Here is a 20668-nt window from a genome sequence, read left to right as displayed (position 1 = left end):
TACGGTATCTCTGGGATTCACCATTTTGAAAACTTTGCAGCACGGAAATTAACTGCAATGGCACTTTATGCACCCCCACTGAAATGGTCACTGGTGCATGTTCAGTGAATTTGACAATTTTAATTAAATAATTCTAAATATTGGGAACAGATACAGGGGATCACAGGCCACAGATCTGAGTGACGTGAATAACGGCTGGGGTAGGGAGATGTGGCTTTAGAGGGACTGATTTTTACCCTGGATATATTGCTATGTTTCTATCTTTATGATTTCCCTTTGAGATGATGTGGGCTTTAGGGATAAAAATATCCTATGCCATATGTGATAGACATGCTGTAGTTTAGAAATCTCAAGTGATATAGGTTTGCCTGTCAAATGAATGATATAAGGACTTCTAATTGGCACAAGAAAGCAGTCTTTCCCTTAAATCTTCTCCTCTGGCTTGAGCACATATGCTCAAAACTAGTCACATGTGTCTTATGCCTTTCTCTGCCTTAGCAATTTTTGAGAGTCTGAGTTTTCTGCTTGGATGGTGCACAGTTCTCTGTTATCAACTTGGCAGCTGAGCCCGGCTGCCTTCCCCTTAAAGCAAAACCAGAGCTGCTCTGCCCTTGTCCTTCTCCTCATGGAAGCTAATCAACTAAAGCTGATCAGGACCTTCTTACGGTGACATCAGGGGCTTACGTCGTAATCACTGATAAAGCAAAGTAATAAAAATGGAGATGGTTTTCTGCAGAGCTAACAAAAAGAGAAGGGATTTCTAAAGATGATGGCAAGTCTCCCCTGTGTCAAAGCTAAATGAGGCAGTGATCAGAAGGGGATTTCAAAAGTCACTGCTTGAGTTCATAATATTGGCTACTTAGAAATGAACAAAGACAGTCGTAGAATGGAAATCTAAAATATTTACCTGGTTTTAGCTAATAGACAATACTTCTCTGAAGGGGAAACCTCCTAGAAAGAGAGTGCCTTTATAATCCACAGGGAAGGAAGTGAATGTTACAAGAAGAGCATTTACACATGACGTTTTTCAAAATCAAACCACGTTTCATCTCAGAGTCACGAAGAAGTTCCCACCAACATCGCCACACAGGAATGCAAGGCAGCAGTCACCTTCTAGTACTCGAAAAGCAGGAATATTATGGGGCGCCTGGGTGGCTCAGTTGGTTGAGCATCCAACTTCGGCTCAGGTCATGATCTCACAGCTCTTGAGTTCGAGCCCTGCGTCGGGCCCTGTGCTGACAGCTCAGAGCCTGGAGCCTGCCTCTGCTTCTGTGTCTCCCTCTCTCTCTGCCCCTAATCCACTCGCATTCTGTCTCTGTCTCTCTCTCAAAATAAATAAATAAATAAATAAATAAATAAATAAATAAATAAATAAACAAACATTAAAAAGAAAAGCAGAAATATTAGTACCATGTGACCTTAGAGGTTATTTTGTCCAATATACTATAGTTCACAGTGGTAAAGTAACTTGCTCAAGGTCATAATTTAGGTAATGGCAGAGATAAGAAGAGTCTCATTTCATAACTGAAGCTCTTCATGTTTCAGCAATAAATACACTTCTGGCCTTTGGTCAAATTGAGAATCCAAAGGCAAAATATAATTTTTCAAACAAATTATCATTTCCTTAGTAAATCTGTGTAAACCATATTTTAGGCCATTTTAGAAGCAAGATGTGAGCAACGTCCTCTCCAGATACCCTTGGAAATTTTGTCTGGTATCCCAGAATCACTGGGACTTGCCTTTAGGATGTATTCATTTTTTCTGACCCTCTCAGAGACATGAGGAAATGAGTTTAATTCCCTAAGGTGAATGGTAACAACCCCAGATATTGACATTTGTAACACCACCCAGTGCATGTCAAAGGCACATACCATAGAGGCATGCAGAGTTCATCATTTCAACAAAAAAACTGCCATAAAGCAGTAGAACTTAAATGGCGATTTACTCAGTAGGACCTCTACCTCAGACTCAGTACAGAATGTGTACTGTGATTGGCCAGAAAGTGGTGCCTGAAGAACAATCCACATGCATGGAGAATAAGGCTTAGAATTGATGTGGTCTTTTATATTTTCCAAGTCACTCACAATCATGCATTATTTAGAGTCAGGCAGAGCTTGGGAGCTGACACCCCATGCTGAGCACTCTTTGGGGAAAAATGAAAGCCAATAATAGTGCACACCAGAGTTTTGGGATGTCCTGGCATCCCGGCTCTCTCCACACCTTGGGTTCCACGGGAGTTTTTCCTACTCCAGACTAGGATCTCGATTAATTTATTTACTCCCCAAATACCATTTGAACTCTGATATGTGACAACCACTATTACTAATGTTGGAAATTCAGTGGCGAAAGCAAAATAAATAAGGTCACAGGCAAGGTCTTTGACTTCATGATGCTTATGCTCTAGATGGGAAAGGCAGGTAATGAACACTTAAACACCTAACTGACATTATTTTATTTTATTTTATTTTTAAATGTTTATTTTTGAGAGAGAGAGAGAGAGAGAGAGCATGAGTAGTGGAGGGGCAGAGAAAAAGAGGGAGACACAGAATCTGAAACAGGCTCCAGGCCCTGAGCTGTCTCGCAGCCTGACACTGGGCTCGAACTCAGGAACAGCGAGATCGTGACTTAGGCCTAAGTCAGACACTTAACCAACTGAGCTACCTGGGCACTCCTAAATGGGATCATTTTAAATGTTTATTTATTTATTTTCAGAGCGAGAGAGGGGGAGAGTGTGAGTGCATGAGTGGAGGAGTGGCAGACAGAGAGGGAGAAAGACAGAATCCCAAGTAGGCTCTGTGCTCACAGCACTATGAGTTCCCTCAATGGGGGACTTGAGCTCACAAACGGTGAGATCATGACCTGAGTGGAGAACAAAAGTTGTATGCTTAACCAACTGAGCCACCCAGGTACCCCAAGGTCATTTTAGATGGTGAGAAGGGATGTGAACAAGAAATGTGAGTAATGGGGTAGAGTGTAATTGATGGAAATGGCTGAGGGCAGCCAATTTCCTTTAGACAGAGTAGCTAAGGAAAGCCACTTTGAGGTGACATTTAAGGTGGAACAGGTGTGATGAGAAAGTCAGCAAGAGGAAGATCTAGGAAAGAGAGTCCCCAGTGGATGTCTTAAGAAGAGAAGGAGCGGGGCGCCTGGGTGGCGCAGTCGGTTAAGCGTCCGACTTCAGCCAGGTCACGATCTCGCGGTCCGTGAGTTCGAGCCCCGCGTCGGGCTCTGGGCTGATGGCTCAGAGCCTGGAGCCTGTTTCCGATTCTGTGTCTCCCTCTCTCTCTGCCCCTCCCCCGTTCATGCTCTGTCTCTCTCTGTCCCAAAAATAAAAAAAAAAAAAATAAACGTTGGAAAAAAAAAAAAAAAAGAAGAGAAGGAGCTTAGAACGTTCCAGGAAAGGAAGAAGGTGGCCACTGTGGCTGGTTCAGAGAAAGAGGATATAGTAAACGTTCACTGGCTTTCCGCAGTCCTTTTCCCAAAGGCTAGAGGATTTCTCACCTGAGACATTCTGGTGAGAAGCAGAATTTGCTTCAAGAACCTGAATCTCTTGCTTCTGCAGTGTTCCTATGCTGATGCCAAACAGGTAGTAAAGGACTTGAGCATATATCCCAGGTCAGGCCAATTGGCCATACCTTGTATTTGGAGCTAGAATTTACCATAAGATCTAGCAGTGATAGGGGTAGCAGCAGAGGCCTTGAAGGTCTAAGATAGCATCCACAAAAGCAAGCTCTGACACCTGTGCTCACAAAAAGCAGCAGCTATGAGAATGGACCTGGATATTTCTGTCAACAAGACTTCCTCTGTTCTTCCCAATTTTCACTGCCTAGTTCTCTACAGTTCCCAGGAAATCTATGAAAATCTTAATAGGCTTCCACAAGCTTTATTTTATGCTTGAATCATTGAGTTGGTTTGGTTACTAGCAACTAAAACCCTTTTCAGATTGACATAGCAATTTTCCAGGAGTGGTTGCACAAAACAAACCATCTTGGAGGATAGAGAGCTGGAATTGGTTTTCTGCCTTGGATAGAGTGGAAGGCAATAAAAATCCACTAGCATTAGGCAAGCAGTGGTGAAGAAACTGATTTCATTATCACCTCTAGTCATCTGAAAAGAAGTGCCATCAAAGGCAGAACTTTGGGGGACTGAGTGGACCCTTCCAGGAAGAGGTGGCTAAGTTCAAGAACTATGGATATGAGTGGCTGTTTCTAACAATGCCAGGAAGCTAAAGAAAAAGGACCACCAATCTGAAGTTCTGACATTTTCCAAACAAGTTATAAATGGATTCTTAAGACTATTTTTTAATGACTGTGTTTAGAAGACTCTCTCATTTCTTGCCACGTGGAGGCAGAAATATCTTTGTTCTTTTTGCACCAGAAAGCTGATCTAATGGGCTCTATGATAAGCTCACCTAAATGTACTGTCTCAGTGGGGTGCCTGGGCAGCTCAGTCAGTTAAGCGTCTGGCTCTTGGTTTTGGCTCAGGTCATAATCTCATGGTTTGTGAGTTCAAGGCCCACATCGGGCTCCGTGCTGACAGTGCAGAGGCTGCTTGGAATGCTCTCTCTCCCTCTCTCTCTCTTCCCTCCCCCACTCACTCTATCGCTCTCTCTCTCTCTCTCAAAAATAAACAAAAAATAAATAAATTTACTGTCTCACAAGGTTTCTTATGAAAATCTGAAGACATTTACAAGAAAGTATATAGGACCTTGAGTATTGGCATGATATCTTAAGGAAAACTTGAGGAGATTCAGTGTTCTCTGAACTATTCCTGTCCCCACCCCTGGCAGCACTTAAACACTCATTAATTCTCTCTTCGAAATGAGCAGTCCCTGTTCTCTTATCTGGAGTGATTTACTGATTGTTCCAAAGACCTAGGAATGACCCTATTCATGGTCACCTGCAAGGGGAAGCTAATTGTCCTCAGGCCCTAGTGGCAACCAACTCTCATTGTTTCAAGACCCTTGATTAGAACCGAATCTCAGTGTCCCTCACGATGGGTGCAAATGCAAACTTCACCTTGGGAGGAGAAAGCTCACAACTCCCCCAAACTATTAAAACTTTTATTTACTTATTTTTTATTTCTGAGAAATACCTGAGCAATATATGTGGAAATAGACTCAAGCCAAGAGGGTAGGATATTATTTTGGATCAAGTTGAATTGACTAATATAGATTCACCAATCAGGGATTTTTGACTGAATGTGCTAACTGGGATAAAAAGAGATGATGATTCTACATTTCGTAGGGTTAGTTTATCGAATCCCAGATGTAATAGTGACTATGTTTCTGAAGGGTTCTTAATACACAGCACCAGATTCCCTGCCTAACTGAAGAATAATCCTAGAAAGGAAGCAAAGGGTACAGATGGTGTTAAATATCACCTATCTAGATAGGTAGGCTACTGATAGGTATCTCTAGGAAAATATACTTTTAGGTCTGTTAGTCAGGTATGTATGCTGACACTGAATCCCAGACTTGGGAAACTATTTCACAGAATCACAAGTGCTGGATCAGGAAAGACTTCCACAAATTACACTCCATCTACACTTCCTCCCTAGGCCAGTAGTTCTATAACTAATCACTTTCATTATGGTGCCCACAATCTAGCTACATTAACTTAAAAATAGCAAATATACATTTTTTCTCATTCCTAATGCTTCAAAGGCTTATAAAAACTTTTCTTTACCTACTATGGAGCTCTTGATTAACCACTGACCCACCAAGAGCAGACTGGTGGGGTCAGAAGATGCTTTAAGAAAATTAATAACTGTAATAATACTAAAAGTTGGTCTGATTTTTATTACCATTCGTCAGTAATTCTAGACAAAATTAGTGATAAAATAATCCTTTCTGACAACATCTTTTATTGGTTTAAGTTTGAAACAATTGCTACCATTAGATTTTAACAATATATGAGCTTTAATTTTACATATTTTTACCTATCCTTTAATAAACACTGCGCTTTTTTTTTAACATTTATTTTTGAGACAGAGAGAGGCAGAGCATGAATGGGGGAGGGGTAGAGAGAGAGGGAGACACAGAATCCAAAGCAGGCTCCAGGCTCTGAGCTGTCAGCACAGAGCCCTGACGCGGGGCTTGAACTCACCAATGGCAAGATCATGACCTGAGCCAAAGTCTGATGCTCAACCGACTGAGCCACCTAGGCACCCCAATAAACACTGCACTTTTATCTGGAAAGTAATTCTGAGCACCCCTGTAAATAGCCGCCGACATATGCAGACTTCTCTATATATATGTGATTCAAAAGCCAGTGTATAAATGTTTAGAATTGTTCAAGTTCGTTTCAAGTGCAATTTGTATCCCCAGCCCCTGCTGTATTATATATCCTGGCATTTAAACCATAGATTAAAATAAACATGATGGCACAGTGATTGCAAAGGCAAAGAGCCTAACTTGAGTTTCTTTGATTCTGCCTGCACAATGGAGTTTTCGTTTGTGCTTAATATTTGCAAGAATGAAACAGAATGCCAACTCTGAGCTGCAGTACTTTTGTGTAGCTGGTCTCAATTTCAGGTCATGCATGAAATATTTGCCTGAATTTCAATAACACCTTTAAAACACAAATTTATTCTTCCTTTTGAGTTATTTTACAAATTAAAGGACAAGCAAAAATAATTATTATACTGATTATTACCTGGTTTTTATGGGAAATAATTTTATCATACAGAGGAGGGATTTTTAGTACAAAAACTCACTCTGGATACCAAGTATCTATCAGTCCTAATCATATCTCCTTAGAGAAAAGTAAAGTAGGAAACTGAGGCAGCCTTCATTCTTAGGTACCAAACCTGAAGAAAGGGTACACACCTGTTAATAACCCCTGTGGCCGGCCTTTCTTGCTGGGCCCCATTTTTCAATCAAAACCTGCAAGACTAACTTGTCCTTATGCCCTTTTTGACTTAGGACACCTGCCTTTTGGCTCTCATCTGTGACCTGTGTTTTGTAGAGGCCCAAAAGCCCTTGCTTAATTCTCTCCTTGTACAGAAATAAGCACTTACTTGTAGAGTCCAGTACAGTCAGCCCTTGAAGTCAAAATACCCATGGCTAATTTAAAGCCTTTTACCCCAACTACAATATTTTAAAGCCAACAGAACAACAAGCAGCAGCAGCCCAGATCAACCAACACACCCTCATCAAAGTACCCTGCCCACACCCAAAGAATGAGGAAGGCCCAACATCACAGAAGCTGGGTCCACAACAACTGTAGCCTATCTGTATTTTGTGAGGCCAAATTCCATTCTCTTAAGCAATGTCCCAGTGAAGACACTAGGCCATAAATCTTCTGGAATATAATGCAAAAAGTAATCAAAGCAACCACAAAGAAAGGATTGCAAGAATGGATTTATCATGGCCTATCCCAACACACACTTGAGACCAATCTATGGCCCCTGAGAAAACCCAAAGAATGGAACCACTCTGAAATCTTGATAAACACTTGTGGAAATTGAGGGTAGGGAGAGCCACCTCTTTGGGAAGAACTTTATGACTGTATTTGGTAGCTCAGAGCTGCAGCTGAGAGGAAGAGCTTGCTGGAGGAAAGGGCTCCCTGACTTTCAGAGGAGACCATAAAATCTTGAGGTTGTGGAGGCTGAAAACTGGTCCCACTCTGGCAGAAGCAAGGGGTGGTAGTGACACTGGGAGCCAGGAGCCCAGCACTTCCCCACCTGTGAATGCCTGCTCATGGGCTCATAGGATCAGAGAGATACACAACCCCACTAAAGTTTTTCCACAAGATTTACGTACTGTGAAAATTCCAGGTTGGCCAAAGAACAGCCTGGTTTAAGAGACCTCATTGGAGTCAAACGTCCTCACTTACTTCTCTGAAGACGTGAGACACTTCACAAACCCAGAATCAAAGAGCAGGGTGTGGCAACTTTGAGTAAGTGCTCTGTAACATCTGAGTAACATCCAGGATACCTGAATACTGGGATCCCGGAAATATCCAGGTAGAGCGTTCAGGGTGTCTCTCAGGTCAGTGCAGGTCAGTCTTTGCTGCCAAATGAGCTACTAAAACTTAACTTCCAGATTTCTTTTTTTAAATTTCATGATTGCCCAATGTGCCCAGCAATTGGGTTATTTTTTCTCATCCTGTTCAAAGGCATTACCTCCTGCCTATGCCTTAAATTCTGTCATTTTCCAGCACTGAATTCTAAATCCACTTCTCTTCTAAATCAGTGCACTCCCTTTGGGTATCTTAACCCATTCCTTCGGATTCAATTTCTATCCAACTTTCATGAATTCCAAGTCTGTATCTCCCATCCAAGTATCTCCCAGGAACACCAGGCTCCAGGAATACCTGATGGAATTCCATTTAACTTCACTACAGACAGATCGACCTCACCATATTCACAATGAAACCTGTAATCTTCCACTCCAAACCTTCCTTATCTCAGTGAACAGTATGCATATTCACACCAGAACAATCGTGTCAGCCAGAATATAGAAAAGCATGGCTCCCTGGTCAGGGAGCCCAGGGGTCCAGTGCCTGCTTTGCCTATAAATTTCAGCTTGAGATCTTGTGCAAGTCATTAACATTCTTGAGCCAAACTCTATCACTTATAAAATGGGCTATTTCTAATTGGAAAGCCTAGGTTTCAGACCCGGCGTTACCACTTCCTAACTATGTGACTTTGATCGTGAAGAGGTCACGGACTGTGATCGACAATTCAGAGCTGATGGCTATTCAGGCCGGAAGGGCAGAATCCTTGGGTCTCAACTTGCTCAGCCCCACAGTGAAGCTTTGTTTGGACCCGGTTTAATTCAGCACCAGTGCCCTGGAAAATGATCAGAGGCAGTTTTGAAAGTTAAATGTGCAAGGGGAGAGCTTCCTGGGCAGGGTAACCCCTTCATCTACTTCTTTCCTCCTCTGAAAGGCTTTCAAAGAGCGTAGCAATTCCTTTTTTTTTTTTATCTTAGTCTTTCTTTTCAGCTCCAGCACGTCTAACTCTTGTCTCATTATAATTTCACATATTTCTATGAAAGAAACCTGACAGCTACAGAACATTTGAGGGAAGAATGGAAGGAGGGTGGGCATGTGGGGGAGTGAGGGAGCAGAAAGAGGAGAGGGAAAGAGATGTGCCCGTGGCTGAGTCCTCGGCAGGCTCTTTTGGGTGACGCTTTCAGAGAGGTCTGCATCTCAGCCATATGGCAGCACAGTCTCTTGGCATTATTTTCAGAAGGCATCCAGAGCATTAATAGAAAATGGGATGAAATCATCTCAGCTTAAATAGCAGAGAAGTAGCCCAATTTCACCCTGAATCAACTAAACACTTGGTTCCTTTACAGGGAGCTTTAACTGATGCTGAATGTCTGTATCTCCACCTATGTTCTCTGCAATCCATGATGCGTGTCCTTGCCAGAGGCACCAAGTTCTTACTAATGTGTTCATTCATTTATTTCCTACTTCGCTCCAAAGAGTAAATTGAAGGGGGTTATAAACTGACTGTGTGACCATGTCTCTCCCGCCCCATTCATACGTTGAAACCTAAAGCCCAAGGTGATGGTATTTGGAGGTCAGGCTTTTAGGGATGTGATTAGGTCATGAGAGTGTAGCTCTCACAAATGGGACTACTGTCCTTATAAGAGGAGGACAGAGAGCTAGATGTCTCTCCTTTTTCATAGTGCAAGGATAGAATAAGACATCAGTAGTCTGTGACCAGAAAAGGTGTCTCGCCAGAACCTGACCATGTTGGGACCTTGCTCTCCAACTTCCAGCCTCCAGAACTGTGAGAGATAAAAGCTTTGTTGTTTACAAGCCATCCGGTCTCTGGCACTTTGTTATAGTGGCCTGAACTGACCAAGACAAAGGGATATGCATTTCACTGCATTTTACATAATGCATCCTCTCTAACGAAGGGTTTCTGGTATGGCAGTTTCATCAAACCACCTGAAAAACAGTTAGTTGTTTTTCTACAGAAACAGAGAACACAGGAGAAGGAAGACTCAATCCTGAGAACATATACCACTGCTTCAACAAGCTTATGGTCTTCATGTTCTCTGCGATCCTACCTACTCTTGAGACTCTAGTACAATATGTGATATTGATAGATGGATCGTTTTGCAGCAGGCTTAGTATGTTGTAAATTAAACCTAACCTGGTTTGATCATCATAACTGACATGAAATATGAAGTACAATCTTCAAATAAAAAGTGTTGCTTACTGATTTATCAAATTTGAGGAATGGATTAAAAGTATAGTCTAGATGATTTTCCTTCTGATACTATTACTAATGTAGCATAATACAAGTTTCCACTATGTTTAAAGTAAAACAGGGGGCACCTGGGTGGCTCAGTCGGTTAAGTGTCCGACTTCGGCTCAGGTCATGATCTCGTGCTCCGCGAGTTCGAGCCCCGCGTCAGGCTCTGTGCTGACAGCTCAGAGCCTGGAGCCTGTTTCAGATTCTGTGTCTCCCTCTCTCTGACCCTCCCCTGTTCATGCTGTCTCTCCCTGTCTCAAAAATAAAATAAACATTAAAAAAATTTTTTAAAAATAAAGTAAAACAGAAAGAAACACGTGCATTTGTGCACAATTGCACATGTCTGTGCAAAAATAAATTTTGTGGATTTGTGGATAAAGGCATTTACCCATGACTCATGGTTTCTCTGTAACTTTTACCAGCTTCCATAAAGTTACCTAAACTCTCTTGAAGGGACAATATATTTCCTTTTATAAATTTCATTTCCTTAGAGTTACTGCTCATCTTTTTTTTTTTTTTTAATATGTTTTGGAGTGGGAAGAAGATGGGGTTTGACAACTGCTACAAACAGGAAGCTGGCAGTGGTCCTCAGGAGAAACAGGAAATAGGGTATGAAGACACAACTGATAGATCACATATGTCTGATAGATTTAATGGGCACAAATTGATTCTTTCATTCTTTTTTAATTGCTATTCTTTCCAAAAGGAAAAGTCTATGCCGGTTCAGGTTTATAACATTTGAAATCAGTCTTTTTTTTTTTTTTCTCCTACCTTGTCTTTGTGGGTCTTATCTGTACTCTTGTCTCCCGGTTCTTTTAAGAGTCATAATTGGTGTGATTATCGCTGCTATGAGAGTAATTAGCTATAGCTTTTTGACACTCTAAATTGGGAATACAGAATCTTCAAGCAGCGGGGACTGAACAGCTAAACCTTTCAACTTTGAAACTGAATTGGGTGCTGCCAACTGGATTCAGGTGCAACGATTCCGAGTCTTCTGCAGTTTTTACTTAATAAGGTAGAGGAAAGAAAGAAAAAGCAGTTCACATTTCCACATGAGAGACCAAACAGAAATCTCCTTTAATGGGCTAATTGCCTGTTATGACCAATAAATAAAAAGTGAGAGATCAGTATATTGAGAACCAGATTTTTCCTCATGGACTTATTTCATTGCCTCAGAAAATATCTGCGATGTTTTAAAAGTTCAGACAAGAAAGCTATAATCATGATAGCAGACTTAAATATTCGCATTACCCATTCTCCCTTCTACCATTAGGATGTTCTAATATTTGAATGAAATGGGATTTTTGTTCTGAGTATAGATAGGTTGAGGAAGCTCTGAAATACCTAGAGGGTATGGCACATTCATTTACATAATCATGGGGTTATATTTTATGTTTATTTTGATAATCTAGTGTAGTCTGTTTTACTTTTCCTAACGTTTATATAGCTCTTTTATCTGAATCCAAAAATGATTCAGGAACATTGCAAAAATAATCGAACGATGAAGAAAATATAAAGAGGAAAATAGAATTTGTCTGGAACTCTTCCTTCCAGAGATTACCTAAATTTACACTACGGTTAATATTTTTCCTGATAAATGAGGTCATGCTATGCTATGCATGATTTATAAACCATTTTTGCTTTCAATAATGAATGGCGGTTAATAGATACTGTATAGCCTGTAAAAATAGCATGTTTCTTCCATCATAATAATATGCCATAATTTATTTAGCCAATTTTCTATTGATATATACTTAATGTTTGGCCTTAGAAACAATCCTTGAGAGAACACATTCAGAACACACTCTTTGGGGGAAATTTCTGATTATCCTCACTGGGGTGATCATAGACTTACAGGACTACCTGATAGTTTATAGATCTAATCCAACAAAAGTTTAAGGGTATAAAGTATTTGCTCAAGATTATGAACTTAATTAGTGACAGGACCCAAATGATCTATTTACTGAAGGCATAAGGCACAGTATCATGACAAGTGACGTGGTGAGCAAAAATGCATATTTCAAGGCAACCGCAGCAAATGTGTCATTTGGAACCTATTAGAGTTGCAGCAAGTAAACAGTGAGCCATGTAAAAGGTGCTTAATAATTATGTGGTTATTATATTTAAAAAAGCTCACTTGATAACAGAACTTTTACAACAGCGTCCTAACTCGTGCTGAGTCTCTCATTATGTCCATCCAATTTTCATCCGGCTGTTAATTATGAGTTTAAGAATCAAAGCTCTACATGGCATACCTTGTATAAAATCCTTTATCTTTGCAACTCCTGCTGAACCTAAAACAATGCTGGACACAAAATTATCATGACTTGCTGGCAGAACAATCAGTAAAGAGTTTAGATACCATTCCACAGAGAATTGGAAGCTGTTAATTTTATTGAATAGGCTATTTATAAATTAGAGCTAGTATGCCTTTAAAAATTATTAAGTATGATAATTAACAAGGTAAACATGGAAGCAATCTTGGATGTCGCTAATGGCTACAGGGCTGGTGAGAAAAGGCCAGCTCAGGAAGATAGTGTGAAGGACAGCTGGAAGGACCAAAGCTTTTGTCCAGGATGTCAGGACTCACCTGGGAGTTAAGGAGAAGGAAGAGCTTGAAACAACGCTACAGTGGTGATGGTAGGGACTATAAAGTGTGACTATTTTCTTTTTCTTTTACAGATTATGAAAGCTGAAGGGCAAAGTGCTTAGATAAAAACAGGTTATTTCATTTTAGATTTGTGAAATATTATTCCATTCTTGCTTAGGAACTCTAATTCAACCCATTAACTGAACAAAGGATGCCCTTATTTAGGCTGATGAACATAGGATGCCAGGAGAGTCTTTTACAAGTATATGAAGGAAATCATATTTTCTGCAATTCTAAGACTTTAGAGACCATCAAAAATAGACAAAAGCACTTGACATTCATATAAATAAATACATATTTAAACTACTGGCTGTTAAATAAATATTATCAATCTATGTATTTGACAATGTATCTTATTTTAATGATGATAGGTTGTTGCTCACCAAACTATAGTTTATTTTCAGATTTATATGTCTTATTATGTAAAATATGTTTAGAATTCTACCTAGCATATTAAGGGCTCAATAAATTATAACTATGTATAAATTCACTCAGTAAATATGTATTGAACAACTATAGGTGAGTAAATGTAATAAGTACCCAGTATGTTGTAGCTACAGATGAATTAAACATTCTCCTTTAAAAAAATCTTTTCTTTCCTTTTTCCTTTTCCCCCTTCCTCCATCTGACTTAATGTGACTCTGACCCGAACTGTTCTTCTGGGGTTTGCATCTTCTTCCCTACTTGGCTGGACCCTTCTTCCCCAGACATCTGTAGAACTACTCCCTACCCCATTCTTCAAGTGTGATTAGCTGTCACTGTCAGGGAGAGGGCTTCTCTACCCACTTATAAATACAGAAATACATTTCTTCCACTAGCACCCAGAACTCTGATTCTTCTATTTTGTTCTACATTTTATTGTCATAACATGTTCACCACCTGAATTATTGCATATACTTTTACTTACTTATTTTGTTTATGGACCCCACCCCCTTCCCACCTATGGAGCATGGATTTTGTCTTCCGCAGTTGATGTTGTTTGCCTGGCACTCAACATCCAAACACTCAATCATTACCTGTTGAATGAATGAATAAAGGAGAAGAAAAAGAATGACAACCATCTATTAACTGTTGTGGTTTGTCAGGCAGCAACGCTAAGCACTTTGTATACCTGTTTCACTAATGCTCACAATAACCCTATGAGAAAGACTTTATTATGGCCACCTTAAAATCTGGAGAAATGACAGTTACAACTCCCTAAAACACAGGGAGAGTTCCTCTTTGTCTCTGGTGAGGAGGAAGGAATAAATTCCAATAGAGAATGAGTTCTTAGTAAAAACTCAAACCCTGAGAACACCACAATTTGTACCGGTTTGATTTCAATGCAAAGCGATCTGTGCCACAGTCCCTTGGGAGGCTTTTGTGCTGGAGTCCACACAGGCTCCCCTGATGTGATTTGGCTTGAATTATGTACTTGTTAGTCAATTGGAACTTTTACATTTCATCTGGTGCTTGGCCATGTAAATAGCCCTGTCTTTACTGGACACAAGATTATGTACTAGCCTGACTGCCCTTTTAAATTACACATTACAAAATCAATGAGGGTACACTGCCTGAATGAAAAAAAAAAAATTCTAAGCAAAAGCTTTAGGTTCTTTCTGGGTAGTGAGTTGGGAAGGGGACTTGATGTTTGGAGCTACCAGATTGCATAGGCTGTGTTTTTATTTCTCCCTACACTGTTGTGACATATTGCTGAATCACCCCAGAATGGCAAATAGTGGGTCTGATATGAATATCCCAGCTTTCCCTATTACTATAAAAACATCCATTAAAATATGTCAAAAGCTATCAATGATAGGGAAGTTAAGCAAAAGTGGGAGGGTAAAAGAAGGGAAAAAATAGACAACTAAAATCTGTCTCATAACTGAAATCAAGATAAATTATAGACATAGTATGCCTCTTTTGTAAATTACATGCATACTGAATTGGAGTTTCTTTGTCCATGTGAGAATGACAGAGGGCAGCTCTTCCTCTATAGGGTCTGAATATTTAACTTTGTAATGTTGGATGAAAGATATCTGGTTAAAGAGATAAATAATAACATTATTTATACACATCCACTCTAATGAAAAGACCCTCATGGCATATCCTGTGTCTCCCAATAGGTATGACCAAATAGCTCCTTGGAATTCTTTGTATGGTTGAAGAAGTATTGGATTAGGAGTCAGTGGTAGCATTGGCACCGTGATCTAATTTCCTTACAGTGTGTCCTTGACATCATATATGTGCACACATATACACATAAATCTGTATACATGTGTACATACTTACCTAATGCATATATACATGCATATACATACTTACACATGTACTGTGAATGGGGAGTCTATACACTGTTATTTCTGATTCTAAAACATCATTGTACACTAAAATATTTATTTTTCTTGATTCTGGAATGTAGGAATTAATTCTTTTAGGACACCTGGGTGGCTCAGTCCGTTGAGTGTCCAACTTTTGATTTCAGATCAGGTCGTGATCTCATGGCTCATGGGATCAACCCCACGTTGGGCTCTGTGCTGAGCATGGGGCCTGCTTGGGATTCTCTTTCTTTCTCTCTCTCTCTCCTTCTGCTCCTCTCCCCTGTTTGCTCCTGAGTAAGTGGGTTATACAATCTGTGAATTTCACTTTATGGTTAGTAAATACACATTACAAAAGAGTTTGTATAAAGAAGGGAGCATTGGGAAGAATAGGGTTGATAATCACCATTCTGGAATATTCTCTGTTCATCTGCCTATCACAATATTTTCCTTCTATTCTTTCTTCCAACTTTCAGGACAAACGTAAATCACCACAATTAGAAATTCTGCCATCATCTAAAATCTCCAAGTCAACGTGTGTAAATCTAAAGGCAGGACCTCATCCTTCAACAAACTGTAGCTGTAACCTGCCTGTTTCTTTCATTCTTCTGGACTCAGACTACTTGCTACATCTTTGCTATGTCCCTTTTCCCATTTGAGTTTTATCCCTGAGTACCTAATAGCAGTTGTGACTGAAATCCTCTGTGTATCCTATCTTTTGTGCCAGTAAAGATGGTATAGATGATGATAGAGCTCATGGACACTGGCTGGGAGTCATGAAGGACAGAAGGAATTGTCCATTAGACAGTGCAGAGCTATTCATGCTGAAAGGACATCGCAGAAACTGGTAGGACAGCCATTACAGAAGTAAAGAACCAATGTTACAGGGGCACCTGGGTGGCTCAGTCAGTTAAGTGACCATCAACTCTTGATTTCTGCCCAGGTTATGATCTCATGGTTCATGAGTTCAAGACCCATGTGAGGCTCTATGCTGACGTTGTGGAGCCTGAATGGGATTCTCTGTCTCCCTCTCTCTTTGCCCCCCCTTCTTTCTCTCTCTGTCTCTCTCTGTCTCTCTCTCTCTCTCTCTCGCTCTCAAAAATAAATAAATAAACTTAAGAAAAAACATTTAAAAAAGAACCAACATTACAATAACTCTCAGACAACAGGTCCTGAAGTCCCACAGATTTCTTCAAAACACATTGTACACTTAGACTAGAGCAAATGTCTCTGTTTTTGTTCTTTTTGCCCACCTTCCCACTACACATTTGTTCTATGTAATAGCATCCCTGGAGTTCTGGGTGCATGGTCCACCCTGGATGGGTATGCCTCCCTCTTGACCTTAGAGTTTAACCCATTTTAAATCAAACCAAAAACTGTGGTGTAGCTGACATCAATGCCAGCTGAGAGGCTAACCCAGTTTTCCCAAGATATGTTCTTATCATGCCATCTACTCTGAATGATAATCCTCAACTTTCATTTCTTATAAATACATTTTTGGCCTAGTTTCTGAAGCCATCAGAAATCTTGTGCATCTGTAGGTCTATCTAACTGACCTATCATTTACTTTTCATTCCATTTCACTCTTACTGCTTCTGACTTGCTACAATTATTTCTAGTTCCAAGTCTCTGGTCTCATATATTTTTTTTCATAGTGCATGCCCTTCCTTCTCTCCAACTATCCCCAAAGTACTTTTATCAAGGGCCTAGCTGAGTCCCACCTGTCCTTAGCAGTTTCCCCTGCAGCTGTGTACTCAGCACACTGATTTCCCTTTTTCCCACAAATTCCTCTGGCACATGCTGAAACTGTTACTTGAACTACTAAATTAACTATTTATTCTATGTGAGGCTTAATTAATGCATTCAGCACTGGAAGGCTTTATAATTTTTTTTCATGCTCTTTTAGTTGGCACAGAGCTGGTATTCAGTTAGTTAACTGAATAAATTGGGTTAAATAAATCAGTTGAATAAATAAATCATGGCTAAAATGAATAATTTTTTTTCAAGGTTTATTTATTTTTTGAGAGAGAGAGAGCATGAGCAGGGGAGGAGCAGAGAGAAAGGGGAATAGAGGCTCTGAAGCAGGGTCTGCACTAACAGCTGGGAGCCCAAGGTGGAGTTTGAACTCATGAAACACCAGATCATGACCTGAGCCAAAGTCTGATGCCAGCAGACTGAGCCACCCCGGTGCCCCTGAGGGGTTCAAAATGTTTGAAACTCTGGGGAAGTGAAGGTCAGGAAATCCTTTACTAGCTTTAAGGGAATCAGAGAACTGCAACAATTAGGGAAAATCAGTAATCAACTGCCTTTAGCACTGAAGTGTGTGATTGCAACAGAATGCCAGGAAACCACTGGCTGGCCTTCATATCTTTCATATGCAAAACTCAGGTATCTGCCATGAAGACTCTTGCTTCTCTTCCAAAACTTGGACATGGGGCTCTTACTGGTGGAATCTAAATTAGAATATGGCTACTACAAAACTCTGGAACATGCAGCCTCCAGCCAGCTTCCAGCCTCTGTTAGCAGAGAAGAATATTCAAGGGGAATGGAGATGAATGTTCGTTTCCAATGTGTGTGTGTGTGTGTGTGTGTGTGTGTGTGTGTGTGTGTGAGTGTGTATGGGCCACAGCAGTCAACCCTAAGCATCTGCAGGTAGAAGATTCCACAGAAGAAAAAAATAAAACCATTTGCCCTGAAACCAGTCAGAAATGCTCACGAAATTGAAAACTTGAAATGTAAATGGAGTGAGTTGGGAAGCTAAAGAGAAGGAAAGGAGTGTGTAAGTAGAGATGCAAAAATGAGACAACGATTTACTACAGTAAAAAATTATAAATATGTAAGTGGTATACTATAGGAAGAAATCAGGAATGTGTGACAAAATATTTTTCCATAAAAAGAGGAAGCTGATAATTACTAAATATTGAATATGTACATATCAATATACCTATTACTTAGAAATCTGGCAGTTTATTTTTCACACACACACACAAAAACCCCGTTAAAGAATTAAAAGATTTTGTATCTGGGGAACAAAAAGATGGGATAGGAAGGCGGAAAGAAGAGAATAATGTTTTTTTTTTTTTCCAATACAATCTTTGGGGGCTGAATGGCATTTTAGCTTTTATTTAATGTTACATTTGCATGTACTACTTTGATAAAATAAAAATAAATTAGAAATGAGAAAAGCAGTGAAACGAGAAGCCAAAATCATATCAAAACATAGAAAAAATAACCAGTGATTAAATTTAGGAAGTTTAAGAGGGAAAGAATTAGGAACACATTATTTAAGGAAATTTCAGATAAACAGAAAATAACTTGTCAGGAAACAGCAAGGATAAGCCCAAGCGTCTGAGGATGGCAGGCTCTCAACATTTACCCTTTCAGGATCTAACCTACTCCATCAGAACTTTACTGAGAGTCACGTACTGGGGCGCAGGGTCAATTAATTATCTGCAGTAGAACGCGGTTTTAGGAAGCTCATGTTCTATAGCCCTCACAGAGAAATTCTGTAGTAAGATTTTCCAAATCATTCACATGTTAGCAAACAGTAAACGTAATCATTTTTTTTTGTCCTAAGTCATTATTCATTTATAAAAGGATAGCATTTACTCTGACTTGAGATATATACTCTGCCATGTTCAATATTTAAAAGTTACAGCCAAAGGGGATATTTCTTCTAGCTTGTGGGGTGATTCACCTTACCAGAAAAAGAAGTCTAAATATTTATTCAATGTCAGTTAGGTATAATCCTTCAACGGATTTCCAATGCTCCTGGGGTAGAGGCTCTAAAACCTAGAATGGCCTCAAATCCTAGGTAATCTGGCCTCTACCTTTCTTGGCTACCCCATGTCACCCTGTCTTTCCTTCCAAGGCAGCAAAGCTCATTTTCACCTCACAAGCTTGTGATTCTACAGTTTCTTATTCTGAGTTACTGCTTATCTTTTTTGTCTAACTAATTTTTACATATCCCTTAAGAAAAATTAAGTTAAATCCCTTAAAAAAAAAGTCAGGGAAGACTTTTCCTGACCAACTTTCTCATCCCACACCAGACCAGATCAGGCCTCTTGATACTATGTCCTTTTTCTTCAACCACCTGACATACCTTATCATAATACATTTCTATCAGTATTTAATTAAGATCTCTCAGGCCAACCCACTACAACACATTGACAATACTGTATCTGCTTTGTTTCACCACTGTATCCAGAGAATCTAGCACCAGACGTGGGATATAGTAGGTATTCAGTAATATTTTTAAAAATGAGTGAATAAATGAAAATATAGTTGTAAGGTTGAAAACTGTTGAATAAGACATGCCTGAGCAAATAAGTTTAATAAATATTCCATTACTTGAAAGATGTCATTGTTCTTAAGGTATGAGTTTGATTTAAAGAGAAAAGACTCATAAAGCTGTAAGATTCAAAAGAAATCCTTTTTTTTCCTTTTCTTATAAGAGATAATATCTGATCATCATATTCAAGACACAAAACTAACCATTTGAAATACAGTTGCACTTTTGAAATAAAGTACTTTTTAGTAATGTAGTTAGTGTCCTTTATGGTCTAATCTAGACCAAATTTCAAGAAAGTAATGATGAGATTTCAATTAAGGCACTCTAAAAATTACAATAGAAAGTAAAAGCAAATTATTTTACTAAAATCTCAGTGCAAAGTTGCAATTGATGGTGGATATCTAAATCACACTTCTTCTCATAAAATAAAATCCAAAATCTCTTAGTTGTTGATTCTGAAAATGCACGGCAATTTGTCAAACACAGTGGTTTGACAATGACTCAAATAAAATGGGTTCGTGACACTGTGCATAAGGTGCTCAATCATCATTATTATGAACTTTTACATTAGTTTTATTTTCTTAAAATGATACACTGTTAAATGCTATAGAGCAAGAAAGGCAAGGGGAGAAAGAAAATAGAAAAATTTTGTGAAGAAATGCATCTTTTATGTTTCTTGATATATCTGGATATTTAATTTATTCATCCATGATTTTTTTTTTAATGCTGAATATGTGCCAGGGAATATATGACTCCCTGGGCTTTTGTTGTTTCTTTCTGTCCCTACATTCTACCAACTTAAAGTACTCATAATATCATCACCCTCTGCTACTTAACTGAGAGCATATTGTGTAATTAATAAGAAATCACTTTTTTAAAAGAGAAGCCTTAGTTGAAATGTCAACTGTAAACATTTGGTCAATTCTACCCAAATTTAGTTTTCTCAATACTAAAACAATTCTAAGATTATTTACCTCACAGGTATTTTTTTGTGTGTGTGTGTAGATTAAATAATACATTAAAAAGTGCTAAACACATAGTAAAGGGAAAAGTTTGGAAAAACTATGAGATTATAGTGGTACTTCAAATTTGAAAAGTTAGAAATCAGAATCAGTTAAACTCTTCCAGCCCCCCTGAGTGGCATAATTTTTTAATATCTTTTTTCAATGTTTAAACTTAAAGATTTCTTCAGAGGGGCAGATATAATAACAT

Source organism: Lynx rufus, unplaced genomic scaffold (genome assembly GCF_022079265.1).
Source record: "Lynx rufus isolate CCGP_SWC_20201006 ecotype Redwood Valley unplaced genomic scaffold, mLynRuf1.p SCAF_7, whole genome shotgun sequence".
NCBI lineage: Eukaryota > Metazoa > Chordata > Mammalia > Carnivora > Felidae > Lynx > Lynx rufus.
The sequence above is the reverse complement of the archived record's forward strand: the minus strand, read 5'-3'. Positions refer to the sequence as shown.